The 15,838-nt window shown below is 32.8% G+C and overlaps 1 protein-coding gene across 1 annotated transcript in view; it reads right to left on the bottom strand.

The window, feature by feature from the left end:
- LOC142331990 (ankyrin repeat and SAM domain-containing protein 1A-like) overlaps window positions 1-15,838 on the bottom strand; it is a 313,191-nt gene that overhangs the window by 21,291 nt on the left and 276,062 nt on the right. The gene's annotated exons all lie outside the window — the stretch shown is intronic.

A 15,838-nucleotide genomic window follows, 5' to 3' on the forward strand; every position in this document is an offset into this window, starting at 1 on the left:
TATATTATGTTTACTGAACAGTTGTTTAATCGGGTAAATTTCTTTCCCAGTAAATGTTAATTTATTCCACTTAAAGGTTTCTTTATCGTCTGTTGTTTTAATTTCATTTAATCTGATCGTTTTTCAGACCATTTGTTTTTTACACCCGTTATTTTCTGCTATTTGAAAAATAATGTTTAACTCCCTTTTATATGCTGGTTTCTTTAACGGTAATTCATGCAGTCTATCTGTCATGTACCCGCTAATCTATGCTCCTCCATTGGGCGATTCGAATCGTAAGCTATGATGTTGTTTGTATATGTTTCTTTTCTGTATACCTCAAAATCTAGATTATTATTATTATTTATTTTTATTGTTAGATCTATACAACTTGTTTCGTCTTTATCTCTTTCCATCGTATATTTAATGGTATATCGGAATTTGTTCATTTCTTCCAGAATAATTTCTTCATTATTATTAAATATCTATTTTAATTACTAATAGAGTGCCTCCACGTACTTAATATATTGTAACAAGACCGGTATACCATATCTGAGTAACGGATTCCTGCCAATTAAGAATAGAAAATACAATAATGGGAGGAATCCAGAACGGGACTAAAAGGAATCCTTTTTCTAAAGCTAACAGATCCGTTTAACAATTGTTGTTTGTAATACTGCCCAAAGATACACCTATCACAGATGTTGTTCCATGACAAAAATTACCGGATCAGAGTAGGAATTCATGGGAAAATGTACGGACTCGGACGTTGGTTCTCACGCTTCAACATAATTATTCCGTGAGGATAGTGGGAGACCGTAGGAGGTTGTTAGGTGAGTGACTGTAGACAATTAATGGAAGGAATATAATATTGAATTCATTCAGAAATTGTTTGGGTAGTTTATTTTTGTGAACAACAAAGGTATTTGCAGTAAAAGAACTTTAGACTAATCTTATGTTCATAGTAATACAATACCAGTTGTTAGAGATATAGAAGTTAGCTGTCATGATAATGTCTTCTGTCAACGGGACTGAATTCTGGTTATTAATATTTAACTATCAGTAAATAAATCCTGACCTTACTTTAAATTTTATTTTGTATGTAATCCTCATTTATGATTGTCGTTTATTATTATTGATTTGTATTATTTTATTAATGTTCTATATTCTTAAACTAATAAATTGTAATTTATCAACATTTTCAATTGTCAATCTCTCAATATCCTAAACGAACACACTACAATATTCTAAACATTTTTCATGATATTTGGTACATTCTCTTCTTCCATATTCTGTAGGAATACTTCGCTTAGTATCGCTGGTCGTGGGTTACCCTTGTCTAATGCATCCTTCGTTTTATAAATATTTTATTATTAAATTTCAATTGATTTTTTGAAGAACTAAGGTTTTAATGATTTCTATTTTCAATTTGTGATTTATCTTTTCCTCATTGATTTTCTTTTCTAAAATCTTTATAGTTTCTTTTAACGGTATAGATGGATATAAAAAAGTTTCTACGTCAAATGATATACAACTGCAGTCTTCTGTTATTCTTATTTTTTTTCATTTTTCTGCTACTACAATTGAATTTTTTACTATATATTGGTTTTCAATATTCCCATGTCTTTTAATATATTTGCTAATTTATATGCGCGAGAATTCGTGTAATTTATTATAGGTCTTATCGATAAATTCCATTTGCGGATTTTAACCTCAGTTTTCATAATTGGTATACTTGGATTCACGTTAAGAAACTTGTAATCATTTTCTTTAATTAAATTTTGGTTTTATCAAACAAAACCTCAAAACGTAAACTAGAATTTAAAAGTGCGAGTACAATAAGTTTTGACAATAAAGTAGTTCCGAAACACGTAAACAAAGGTACACAGTACTCAATATAAAAAAGTAATATTTTCAGTTGTTTATTTGTTAGATGTTGGGTACATGTATTCCAAAAAATATCTCAATCCGTTCTTAAGGTACAAACTTTTACTGTGAAAAATATAAAAATGGTGGACACAGTGAAAATGAATGGGATACTACACATGAACTTTTCCATTTACTTTAATGTTCTTAGTTAGTCCCTTAAGTTTACCCAACATCTCCCGGGTCACCTTGTAATATCAATGGGGTAAAGAAATAAATTAAATGCATCCTTTTCACAAAGTTACATCCATATTAAAATGTTATTCTATTACAGAATTTAAAAATAAAATTAACAAGAATTTATATATATATATATATAAAGAGAGAGAGAAAAAAAGACAAGGAGAGAGAAAGTCGTGAAGGTCGTACTGTTGGCACCATATATAATGATAATGCTCGTTTGAAAACTTGTGTTATTAATACCTCTATAAAATGTTAAACCAAAACACCGATGATAATAAGCAAAGTTTATGATCATATTATATAATATAAACAAAAGCGAAACCCTTTCACTTAAGTTCATAAACTGGCAGAAACACCTGACACGATCAACAAACAGCGTATTATGTTAACATACTAGTATATAAGCCTAAAATGTAAACAGATTTCTGATTCGACCTTTAATCATGTGAAATATTAACTTTATCAAACATGCATGAAGCTTATTTCAAGCTCGTGCGCGCACACCAGCACATACAAACTAGTGTTAAGCTATAATGTTTCATTAACCTTTAATTCGTATTTTTTAAACATCTGTAGAGAAGTATCAAGAAATACTCACCCATTTTTTCCCTCATTGAAATTAATACAAATAATTATTCAGAGATAAAAAATTGAAAAAAAAAACACAAACGGATTTTAAGCCGCGTCAAAACAATGCAAAGATAAATGGTCAGGTCTTTGAGAAAACAAAGTCTTATAGGAATACTGTACCTATGCCTTTTACTAACATTAGGTTTTTTTTAAACTCCTTTACTATTTTAAACATACGACTTATTTTCATTTTCCAATTTAATTCTTTTTTTTCTTATCGTTCAAATAACCAATAATAACGTTAATTTTTTTAAATTTTAATGACTATTACGTACCATTTAAGTAATATAATTTTATGCCGTAATAGTATTTTATCTGAGATGCAAAAAAAGAACTGAAAAATAAAGATTTAGAAAAATTAACGTAAAATTGATTTTCGAATATAATTACTTTCAATAAACAACTTTTTCAAAATCAAGACCAAGAATTTATTTTGGATATTCAGCGTATCTTACTAAGGAAAGAATTTCAGGATATGTTCTACAAGTGAAAATAAAGAAAACGTCTGATAACTAAATTGTAATACTTTCCTGGTATAGCTTATTTATTATTATATAATGGGAAAATAATTACACGTAAAAAAAAATTACCTAAGATTTCTTTTTTTGGGGTGGAGGTAATCTATAATGAAATTTAATTATAAAATTATCTTTATATGTATGTATATATTCATTATATATATATATATAAATATAAAGATAATAAACCAAAAAAAAATTAAAAATTTGAAAAAAAAACGGTATTTTTTTTTTCATGGCTCCACCTCGAAAATCACCTTAAGAGAAAAATGTTTGATTTTCTGCGTTTACTATGTTAAATGAAAAATACTAAAAAAAAAAAAAAAATTCCACTAAAAAATGTACAACCAACAAAATGTTGTTACCTAAGATTTATTTGGGGGGGGGGAGGTTGGGGGTGGGAGGTGAATTATGATGAAATTTTACTGTATAATTACTATTAAAAGTTTATTATTTGAACAAACTAAAAAAGTAGTTTTGAAAAACTAAAATAAGATACATTTATAAACTGTAACCGGCTTCCGCATCCCCATTAATGCTCCCAATATATATATTTGGATCACCTGCACTACTACGAAGACATTAAAATCAATTAAAAAAATTTGTTAAAATAAAAAAGATAGTTTTTTCGAATTATGGGGAAGGGGAAATCTAGGGGCAATTTTTTTTTAAATGGTAAGATAAGCATGCCTTACTTTTACTTTCTTTTTCCTGTTTAGCCTCAGGTAAGTACCGTTTACATAATACTTCAGAGGATGAATGAGGATGATATGTATGAGTGTGAATGAAGTGTAGTCTTGTACATTCCCAGTTCGACCATACCTGAGATGTGCGGTTAATTGAAACCCAACCACCAAAGAACACTTGTTATCCACGATCTAGCATTCAAATCCATGTAAAAATAACTGGCTTTACTAGGACTTGAACGCTGTAACTCTCGACTTCCAAATCAGCAGATTTGGGAAGACGCGTTCACCACTAGACCAACCCGGTGGGTAAGATAAGCATGCCTTCTTTCTTTCTTTTCCTGTTTAGCCTCCGGTAACTACCGTTTTTAGATAATTCTTCAGAGGATGAATGAGGATGATATATGTATGAGTGTAAATGAAGTGTAGTTTTGTACATTCTCAGTTCGACCTTTCCTGAGATATGTGGTTAATTGAAACCCAACCACCAAAGAACACCGGTATCCACGATCTAGCATTCAAATCCATGTAAAAATATCTGGCTTTACTAGGATTTGAACGCTGTAACTCTCGACTTCCAAACCAGCTGATTTGGGAAGACGCGTTAACCACTAGACCAACCCGGTGGGTTCAATTGACATCCTTTCTTTCTTTTTCATGTTTAGCCTCCGGTAACTACCGCTTAGATAATTCTTCAGAGGATGAATGAGGATGATATATGTATGAGTGTAAATGAAGTGTAGTCTTGTACATTCTCAGTTCGACCATTCCTGAGATATGTGGTTAATTGAAACCCAACCACCAAAGAACACCGGTACCCACGATCTAGTATTCAAATCTGTGTAAAAATAACTGGCTTTACTAGGATTTGAACGCTGTAACTCTCGACTTCCAAATCAGCAGATTTGGGAAGACGCGTTCACCACTAGACCAACCCGGTGGGTAAGATAAGCATGCCTTCTTTCTTTCTTTTCCTGTTTAGCCTCCGGTAACTACCGTTTTTAGATAATTCTTCAGAGGATGAATGAGGATGATATATGTATGAGTGTAAATGAAGTGTAGTTTTGTACATTCTCAGTTCGACCATTCCTGAGATATGTGGTTAATTGAAACCCAACCACCAAAGAACACCGGTATCCACGATCTAGCATTCAAATCCATGTAAAAATATCTGGCTTTACTAGGATTTGAACGCTGTAACTCTCGACTTCCAAACCAGCTGATTTGGGAAGACGCGTTAACCACTACACCAACCCGGTGGGTTCAATTGACATCCTTTCTTTCTTTTTCATGTTTAGCCTCCGGTAACTACCGCTTAGATAATTCTTCAGAGGATGAATGAGGATGATATATGTATGAGTGTAAATGAAGTGTAGTCTTGTACATTCTCAGTTCGACCATTCCTGAGATATGTGGTTAATTGAAACCCAACCACCAAAGAACACCGGTACCCACGATCTAGTATTCAAATCTGTGTAAAAATAACTGGCTTTACTAGGATTTGAACGCTGTAACTCTCGACTTCCAAATCAGCTGATTTGGGATGACGCGTTAACCACTAGACCAATCCGATGGGTTAAGATAAGCATGCCTACATGAACTGAACTTAACGTTGAGCGGCATTATGTTTGCAAAATTTTGAGTAAACCACCAAAAAAAATCTTCATATTTATACTTCAGTAGTCTCCACCCCTCTTTTGTCTCTCTTTTTTTCCTGTTTAGCCTTCGGGAATATCGTTCAGGTATTACTTCAGAGGATGAATGAGGATGATATGTGTGGGTGAACAAATTTTACTCTTGTACATTCTCAGTTCGACCATTCCTGAGATCTGTAGTTAATTGAAACCCAAGCATCAAAAAAACACCGGTATATACAATCCAGTATTAAAATCCGCATAAAAGTAACTGCCTTTACTAGGACTTGAACGCTGGAAATCTCGACTTCGTAATCAGCTGAAGACGCGTTCACGATTAGACTAACCCGTTGGGTTTGCTTGACATTTAATATGTTATTACTGTAAGGCGACTGATAATAGCGTCGAACATAACTCGCGGCGCTCGCTTATAGTCGCTTCTTACCGACTTTATCCCTTGTCCGAGCAGTTTTATATACCATGAACTGCAGAACCGGCCACATTCCTAAACTGTTGAAGCATGAGAATTATCGTCGGCTCCCTTATATTTTCCTATAAATTCCTACTCTGGTCCGGTAACCCGTCTCAAAGAACAACGGCTATTGGAGGTGTGCCGTTGACAATATTACAAAGAACGATTGTGCTTAGGAAAAGGATCCTTTATGGATTCCTTTCATAATTATTTTCTCTTACTTTCTTCTTACTAGGAAGGAATCCGTTAACCAGCTCAATTGTACTGGTCTGTTTACAATATATTCGTGACCTATAGTAAAACCGAAAGTCAGACGGATAGGAAAAAAAATTAGTGAATAGAATAATTAAATTAGTGACAGAATAGGTGGTAGTAAAATTAGTGATGGGTATTCAGAAGGAGATCGATATTATTATATTAACAATATTATTATTAAGTTAACAACCAGACGGGTCAAAATCGGGTTAGAATACATATGATGCTGATGTTGTGCCTTAATGGTTGTTCCGGCATCAATTTGTGTGAGGGGGAGTGGTTTTAGTCGGTGAAAGCCCGATACTACCCTACGCACCAGCATACGGGGACTGGTAAACCTTTCCCCTCCACCTACTCAAATAAAAAAATTACACTCCTCTATTTCACCTCTATTTTCACCGAGAGTATTTTCGATCCCAGTAGTCATCAAAGTTTTGTTTTTGAAAACAGAAGAATAAAGTTATTTTCATAATCAAAGGATTGTGAAGAGGTTAGCATCTCGATTGGATTATGCCATGACATTTTGATTGGAAAATTCAACGTGCATCGAGTTGCAGCAAAATTTGTTCCTCGTTTGATGACCGAACAGCAGAAAGAACATCGAGGGGACAACTGCCGGCAACTCCTTGAACAAGCCGATGACGATGAAATATTCACGCAAAGGATCGTAACGGGAGACGAAAACCGGGTTTTAAGCTACATCGAGGCAAAAGTTCAATTATCAAAAAATCACACATTACAAAAATCGCTACTAACAACACCTAAACATGTCAAACAACAATAACACAAAAACTAAACGATATATCAACAATCCAACAACATGTGGTTCTAGAGGAGGTTATGCGGAACACAATACTGCCAACCGCACGTCACTAAATATCTCCGTTGGCGGGTAGTTAAAAAAGTTCGGTTTTTCTTTGAACAGACCTCGTATGTTGCTACGAGTATTTTTTTCATCAAAGATTTAAGGAAACATCTAAAAACAACCTCTTTATTTCTGCAGGAGGAGACTAATCCCGGAACTGTCGAGATGACTGGACCGCAAACAAGTGGAACTGGGGAAAGAGTTGACCCGATTCCTGACCTGTCAAGGTTGCTTCAAAGCATACCTTTGATTGGGAACAATGACACCGTCCGCGGAGTGACATTACTGCGGAAGAACACTGCAGAACACTCGATGTTCAAGCGCAAGCAGTTCTTACAATACATGACAGCATGCCTGAGAGATTTCGGCACGCTTAACCCTGAATACATCATGGCGATTACAGAACGGGGTATCAAATCCCGTGATGTCGAACCACGGAGTCAAACATGTTGGTCACGATTATCTGCATAACGATGGCGGAGAAAGTACAGGGGAGAATTCCCTATCATTTTCCTTAGGGGCTGTGTTCGTACACAAAGCAGATCTTGCTCTAAGGAGAAGTAAGCGATAAAAAAAATAAATAAAAGGTAACATTACGTGGAGATGAAAAATGAAACTCGAGTGTTTATTGGTATGAATAATTTTACACACGGTGTTGTAGGGGAAAAATTTGTGGAATTCTTATTTGTAAAAACAAAATGTACAAATCATTTAATAATTCTTTAAAACATAATCGGTTCGTAAAATTTTCAAAATTAACACACACACATACACAGTGTTTTAGAAAGTTTCTGTGATTATTTTGTAAGGAATTACTCTCGTCAATAGGGAAAGAATAAAATAAATATAGCCCTAAAAAATCGTACATTTTCGAGTTACGGGGCTAGCCGAAAAATTTAGTCCACATTTCTAGTGTAAAAATCAAATAATACTATACTAACACGTTACGACACAAATTATTGAGCGAAATTAAGGATTTTATATGCAATCGCATTTGAAAAGTGAAAAAATCTAATAAAAAAGTTGTAATACGTTTCTGGTATTGGTTATTTATTGTTATGTAGTGGAAAAATAGTTTTACGTGAAAAAAAGTTACCTAAGATTTCTTTTTTGGGGTGGAGTAATTTATGAAGTTTTATTGTAAAATTACCATTGTTTGTTTAAATTTTAAGTTTTAAAAAAAACTTTTTTAATTTTTTAAACTTTCATCGGTTCCCCCACCCACAATATTGCACCCAAAGTTTTTTTTTTATCTTTTTTTGGTCGCTGGTACTACTAGTATGCCTAAGAAGACGTTAAAAAGATTCGGTAAAAAAATATGAAATAAATTAAAAAAAAAATAGCTTTTTTCGATTTTTGGGGAAAGATTTTTTACAAATAGTAAGATAAGCAGGTACTGAGCTTAATATAAAGTGAGAAAAAGATTTTGAAAAAATTGACCTCAAAGAAATTATCTATTCCACCCCCTGGAGATATTGACCCCAAAATTTTTCAGACAAACTGTCCAATATACAAAAGTCTCCATACAAAATTTCATCAAAATCGGTTTATCAAGTTAAAAATTATTAAGCTTCAAACAAACCAAGGCACGTACATACATACGTTAGTACAAACATAACCTCCTTCACTTTTTTGGTTTTCTTTTTTTGGGGATTCCTGGGCCATGATAAGTCGAGAAACGCAACAAAAAACCCATACCCTATTTTTTAATTGATTTCAGTACTTTCCTTCTTTCAATATAGCTATGATGCTAGTAAAGTAAAAGGTCATTAAAATATATTTAACTTTAAAAAGTTAAAATTATTTTTGAAAGACACAGGTGACTTAGAAAATCTTAATTGTTCGAATCTGTTAATATTGCCAACTTATGAAATAAATTATTTCAAAAAATTTTGATAAAATTAATTTTTTTTAATTAGTTTTAAAGATGTTTAATAAATTGCTTTGCCGATGTGTTTTTTATTTTTATTTTAAATTTTGACTGTTCATTGTTCAAAAGATCAAATTTCATATAAAATAACTAAACTAGCTCTTAATTAGGGTTATAAGAATTATAGTCTGGCTTAATTTGACTGAAGGCGCCTGCCGATATTCGCTAACGAAAGTTTATATTTTCACTAATAGAACATGTCTAAAAAGTTTGTTACATTCTTCGTGAATCACCTGTACATCTTTTATTCATTCATATTTGGTAGAAAAAGATTACAAATATGAGATATTGTCTCACATTAGGAGCAATTCAAAAAAATCCATGAGAAATGACCTAGAAAACTTTTTTTTTTTACACTTTTTTAATGTTTTTACTATAATTTTTACTTTACTGATAGTTACACTGTTATGCATCCTGAAAATCCTATTTCACAAATGACGGGTTACAATGTGGCTTACTACTCGCAAAATCAATTTATAAGAAAACCAAACGATACTTAAGATTATTTAATATACAATTTAATTAACCTAAAGCAATAATACAACATTGGCTGCTAAAATGTCTACCTCCAGAATCAATTCACATTGACTTTCATTCACTGCCGTTTAGAATTTAAAATTGTTTCACCGATAACGAATTATTTTATTTCAAATTTAACGTCAGTACAAATTAACGAATTTTTTTTAATGTGAATAGGTTACTTTCTATCAGGAGAACCCAATTACGGTACCAATATTGAACAAAGAGTGATACCATAGGAACAATACCAATTAGCAGTTTCGAAGATACGGAACAAAATAATATTGAAACCGGTGATTATAAAAATGCAATGTTAAACTATACCGAAAAATTATTATTACATATTGAAAATAAACATTATCGTGTAGAAAAACAAATAACATACTTTAAAAAAAAGTAATAAAACTTTACATGAGAGATAAATAAAACATTCATTTATTACTCGTAGTCCAACCAAATTACACTTAAAAAAAAAAATTGTTACCTGAACTTTTATAAGTGGAAATGGTAAAAAAACTTAACTTTACTAAAAAAAATAAATGTGAGAGCGAAGTTGGTAGAGGGGTGATTTGTGGGGTTAAAACAAAAAATTAAAAATGTTCCAATACAAAAGTTCTAGATCATGCAAAAATCAACAACTTTTGTAGAGGTCATTTTTTAACAAAACCTCAGAATTTCCGAGAAATATGCGAAAATATTTATTTTCATTTTTTTACTTTTTATTTCCGCAGAAATAATTTAATTTTGACGAAACATGATGAAATTATACCTTTCTGTGTCTTAATTAACGACAAATTTTTTTTGATGTCAACTTTCGCCGGAAATTAAAGAATACAGTTTTTCATCCCCCCCACCACAAATCAACCTTCCACCTACACCGCTCACGAATTATATGTTTTTACGTTTATTATAAACCCCTTTACAATTTCCACTAATAAAAGTCCAGGTAACAATTTTTTCCCCTCTAAATGAGTTATTTCGATGGACCTATGGTAAAAACAAATAATATGTTGTATAAATTTCAGATACTGAGTGTAGAAGTGTGATCTTCCATACTGAACATTTATTTACCAGATATAGTCAGGTAGCGATGAAAATAGAGCACTACTTTTTAAATAAAAACTAATTATTTTATCAAATGTTTTTACATAAACGTATCAAACAATTGAAAAACAAAAGTTTACAAGTATATCGACATAAAACAACGTTAAGTTTATTTTAAAAATGAATTACGTTGGTTAAAACAATGAAATTCTTATTATCTTTAGTTTTAGAGCTATGACATTAAAATGTTTTAAGTTATATGCGAGTAAAACCAGTACAATTCATTTTTTTGGATGTTGTAATCAATCGTTGATTAAACTTTATGTTTTTATTTACGCGTTACAATCTAAATGCTGTGTAATAACCAATAGTATTGTTAAATAATTTTAAAATTTAAAATAAAAGTTATAAATTAAAAAGAAGAAAATCAGATGCGGACACCATATGACTTTTTATAACTTTTAATTTAGATTTTAAAATTATTTAACAATACTGTTGGTTATTACACAGCATTTAGATTGTAACGCGTAAATAAAAACATACATTTTTTTTTAACTTCCGGATCTACCGTTAGGCATTCTTCAGAGGAAGAAATGAATGATTTGTAGCGTGTGTGAAAATGCCATGCATGACTGGGATTCGAACCCGGTACCTCCGGATAAAAGAGCGAGACGCTACTACTCGCGCCACGGAGGCTGGCATATGACCTCCTTGTACGCCTATTCAATTACATATACACTTTTTTAAAAGTACATAAAATTTTATTTCACAAATGACTTCTGATTTTTTATTTATTATTATTTAATTGTAATTTTTTTTTTACAATCAGAGGTCAATAGTTATTAATAAATCAATATATTTAAATTAAAGAAAAAAAAATTGAAGATGGATTTGAACCTATGTGCCTTCCCCTTGTAAGATCCAAGGCTTTACATTTTTCCACACGTTACAAATATTAATATAATATCTCATCACAAAAAATTACTAATTATGTTTATGTTATTACGAATATATAAACCCCTGGTCATTGAAAAACGACTTCAAAATTTTAAAAGCATATAAAAATTTATTGAGATACCTTACAGATTCGTTTGAAGTCTCATTTCATAGAAAAACAAATCAAGTTTGTCACCAAAAATTCATTTTGATTCGATATGGCTTCCATTTGTAATGCGACATACATCCCACCTTAAGTCGATTTCATTCCAGACTGTAGCCGGCAAGTCGGGCTTTACTTTCGCAGGAGTTAATTCAGTTTAGTCTTAGTTCAATAAAATCAGCAGGCAAAGGAGGTACATAGATTCGATCTTTAATGAAACTCCACAACAAAAAATCTAGGGGTGGTCAAATATGGGGAGCGAGATGACCACACAAATGGGGGCCTTCACAACCGACCCACCTATCTGGGTTATCTACTATCAAGAAAATCTCGGGGACTTCCGAGGTGGTCCCCCGTCTTGCTAAAAGTAATGGCGTCCATCTGCGTTATCATTGTCTAACTGAGGAATTAAAAGATTTTGAAGTATGTCCAGATAAGCGATACCATTTACAGTTGTGTCCTGGAAGAAGAACGGGCCGTTCTGTCTGGAAGAAGGTACAACCTGTCTCAACGAAGGTTTGGTGCCAAAGTTAATAAACGGTAAACCTGCTATGAGGCTATCTACCGTACTCTCAAAGAAAATTATATTGAACTGCGGCAGTTGCTGACTGCAAATCATGAAACCAAAATACAAAGCGAGCAGGTTCCGCACCAGTAAATGTATCCATCCACTTTTAACAGCACTGGTGGCCGAATTCGGTTTTAATAACTACACTGAGTGAAAGCTTTATGTGTTTTGCTACGAAATGAGTCCTCAACTGAACCTGTAAGTTATATCGGTAAATTATTATAAGGTTTTAAAGTTGTAAAATCCTTTTTGAATCACCCGGTATATAGTGGTCACACAATGTAAATATGTTAGTTAAGTTTTATCGTACAATAATAGCTAATTACATGTGTAAATAATAATGTGTGCATTAATTTGGTTTTTTACAATCTGTTTTTTTATACCGCAGGCGCAGGGAATGTGCTGAATGTGTAAGAAAAGGCATGCATTAGTTAACATGTACGTATGGTCAGACCAGAGCTCTTGGAAATTTACTTACTTTTTTATTTTACTACACTGTGTAAGTATACTTTATTAATAGTCTAACCTGTCTCTCTCTTTCTCTTTCCCTCTCTCATTTCAATCTGGTGTCGTATTTACTATCTTTGATTCTTTAACATAAAATTCAGTTAGTTCAAAAAACTAAAAACACTGGCCTTGTCATTTACTATTAAAAAGGCATTTTATAGTATTTATGTTGCTTCTAATCGGTTTTCAAATGAATTTAAATTTTATTTGGCTTTGGATTGTATCATAAATCTAGATTAATTATAATTGAACTGAATCATTTACCAGAAACCAGACGGGTATCGTACAACAAAATTATTCATTAATATAACTCTTTTTGTGTGGTTTTCACTGAGTGGCAAACCATCGGAAGGATATGTTAAATGCAAAAAGAGAAATAAAAAGGAATGAGATATAGTTAGAGACCATTTATAATCATAATTGGCCATATCCCAATAGAAACAAGTAATAAACCTTAATAAAAATTCTACGCACAATTCAATACTTCTGGCTAACGGAAATCAATGAATAAGGTAAGAAAGTGATAAAGACATTTAGAATACAATACAACACTATATTACACATTCAATTACACGTACAGAAAAAAATAATGCCTTCCCAATAACGCCTTCCTTCATTATATTCAGTTACTACGTAAAATTACTTTAATCATTACAATATGTTGTTTTGGATGCGTAGTTTGAAAATATTATTTACAAAATTAACTGTTAATGTATTTTTGTCTAGTACACAAATTTATTGCATATATTCTATTGTATACTAAAATTACAAAAAAATCACTGGTTAATGAATGAGTTATAGCTAAACCTAATCTGTCATTAATAAGTACTATGTGGGTATAAATAAATCAAGCAAGGGTTCAGATTACTGTAAATGTCAGTTTACAGTAAACTGACATTAATAACAATTAAAAGTAATAAAAATAATGAAAAACATAAAAAACTTGAAAAAAAATTTAAAACCACAGTCAAAATGCCATTTTAAATTAAAATTAGGATGACCTTGATTAAGGAGCTTTGGTTTTATAATTTTAGGATTCAGGCTGTAGAACTTTGCACGTGAGTGTTGTTAACTAAAAGCATGCAAATAAACACATTTTAAATGAGATAAACAGTTCTGAAGAGTGAGAAAGCACAAAGCGTGCATGGTCCAAATCAATAAAATAAAAATGAGGCTAAACCAGCACCAAAAAAAAGACTATAATCAAGAAAATTTAATGAAATGCTTAATCGCAAAAGGATTTATCTAAAACTTGACAGAATGGTGGTTGCTTTGACAAAGGCTATATCTGGAAATGAAACTATGGACTCCTTGGCTGGATCAAAGCTTCTTTAATCAGAGCAAAATCCTTTAGTACAGAATTCTGCAGCTATTTTAAAGAAATCCCCTGGGTTGGTCCAGTGGTGGTCCTCGCAAATCAGCTGATTTCTAAGTCGATAGTTCTAAGGTTCAAATCCTAGTAAAAGCGGTTACTTTTACATGAATTTGAAAACTACATCACGGCTACTGGTAATCTTTGGTGGTTGGGTTTCAATTAAACACACATCTCAGGAACCGTCGACATGAGACTGTACAAGACTACACTTCATTTGCATTCATATATATCATCCTCATTTATTCTCTGAAGTAATACCTTATGCTGCTTCCAAAGGCTTAATAGAAAAAAAGTGCTGTTGTAAAGAATTGTAACGCAAAATTTTCGTTGTTACAATCAACGCTTGATTTGTTGATATGAAGTAGTATTATGTTATGTTTAAAGACTCAATCAAGTAATGATCTGGGTATGTCTAATTGAAGTTAGTTGTAGGAAAAGTTTTTGTGTAAAACTTATGTGTTAGAGGAAGGAGGCAGGATCAGATTTCTGTGAAGCGAGATCCCATAATTCGATAGCTGGGGGTTTGGAGTTATTGTAGTTGAGGGTATTATGTTATTTTATGGTTGGAAGAGGCCATACAAAGGCGATAGTAGGTTGTGTATATACACAGATGGAAATATCTGCCAAGACATTTGCATCGGTGGCATCCTGACAAGAGGCCAAACTATTGACTGTGTTGTTATCAAGTTTAGAGAGTTTAAAAGATGACTTCTGGTACACTCCAATAGGGCTGGGAACAGAGGGGCTGGATTGTGACCATCCCCTCGTGGATTATCACAAGACATGTGTCTTTCCCTAAAGGGGTCAGGTTGAGCTGTTATAAAGGTGAACTTGATTGAGGCAAAATTACCGATGTAGATATCCCTCGGGGCATCTGCATCGGTGGCATCTCACGAGGCTGGACTGAGCACTGTGGAATGTTATCAGTTTGAGGGAAAAAAGGATGACTTCGATTAAGCCACTCTTGGCTAGGAACGGTGGAAGTGGTGTAGCGACCAGACATGCTATGAGAAAGGATCTTCTTCCATTGGAGGAGAATTGAGATGTTATAATGTATAATGGCAACGCGGGAGCTCGGTTAGTTAGTTCAGAATGCAACGATGTACGACATTCAAGATATCTGGACAAAGCCTACAGCGAAGGCAAAAGCTGAGTTTAAAATCACTGATGTAAATGTCTATTGAGGCATTTGCATCGGTGGCATCCTAATGAGGGCTGGCTTATTACTACGAGATGTAAAAAGTTAGAGGGCGAAAGACGACTCCCATTAAAGCCCATCAGGTCTAGGAACAGGGAGGGTGGTGTGGCGACCGGAAGCGTCACAAGGCAGGTGCCTTCCCTTACAGGGATGGGTTCTTATAAAGGCAAGGATTTATAAAGAAATATATCTCTAGTTAAGCAATTAAAAGATACAATTCCTCTAAGAAGGGCAGCTTTTACTATAAAGGTAAAGTAAACCCTGCTTACCCACTGACTGATCATGTAATTGGACTATTACAATTTTTTGAGAAATACATTTTAAATGTTTTATTTCAGTAAGTTTGAAACTGATACTCAATAATGGTTTTTGTTTTTATTTTCAAGGTTACAGAACATTTTTAAGCACGTTTGGTAAAGCGAAAGGAAAAAGAGGAAGTAATTTACATCG

This window comes from Lycorma delicatula, chromosome 11, assembly GCF_047948215.1.
Source record: "Lycorma delicatula isolate Av1 chromosome 11, ASM4794821v1, whole genome shotgun sequence".
In the NCBI taxonomy this organism is placed as follows: domain Eukaryota; kingdom Metazoa; phylum Arthropoda; class Insecta; order Hemiptera; family Fulgoridae; genus Lycorma; species Lycorma delicatula.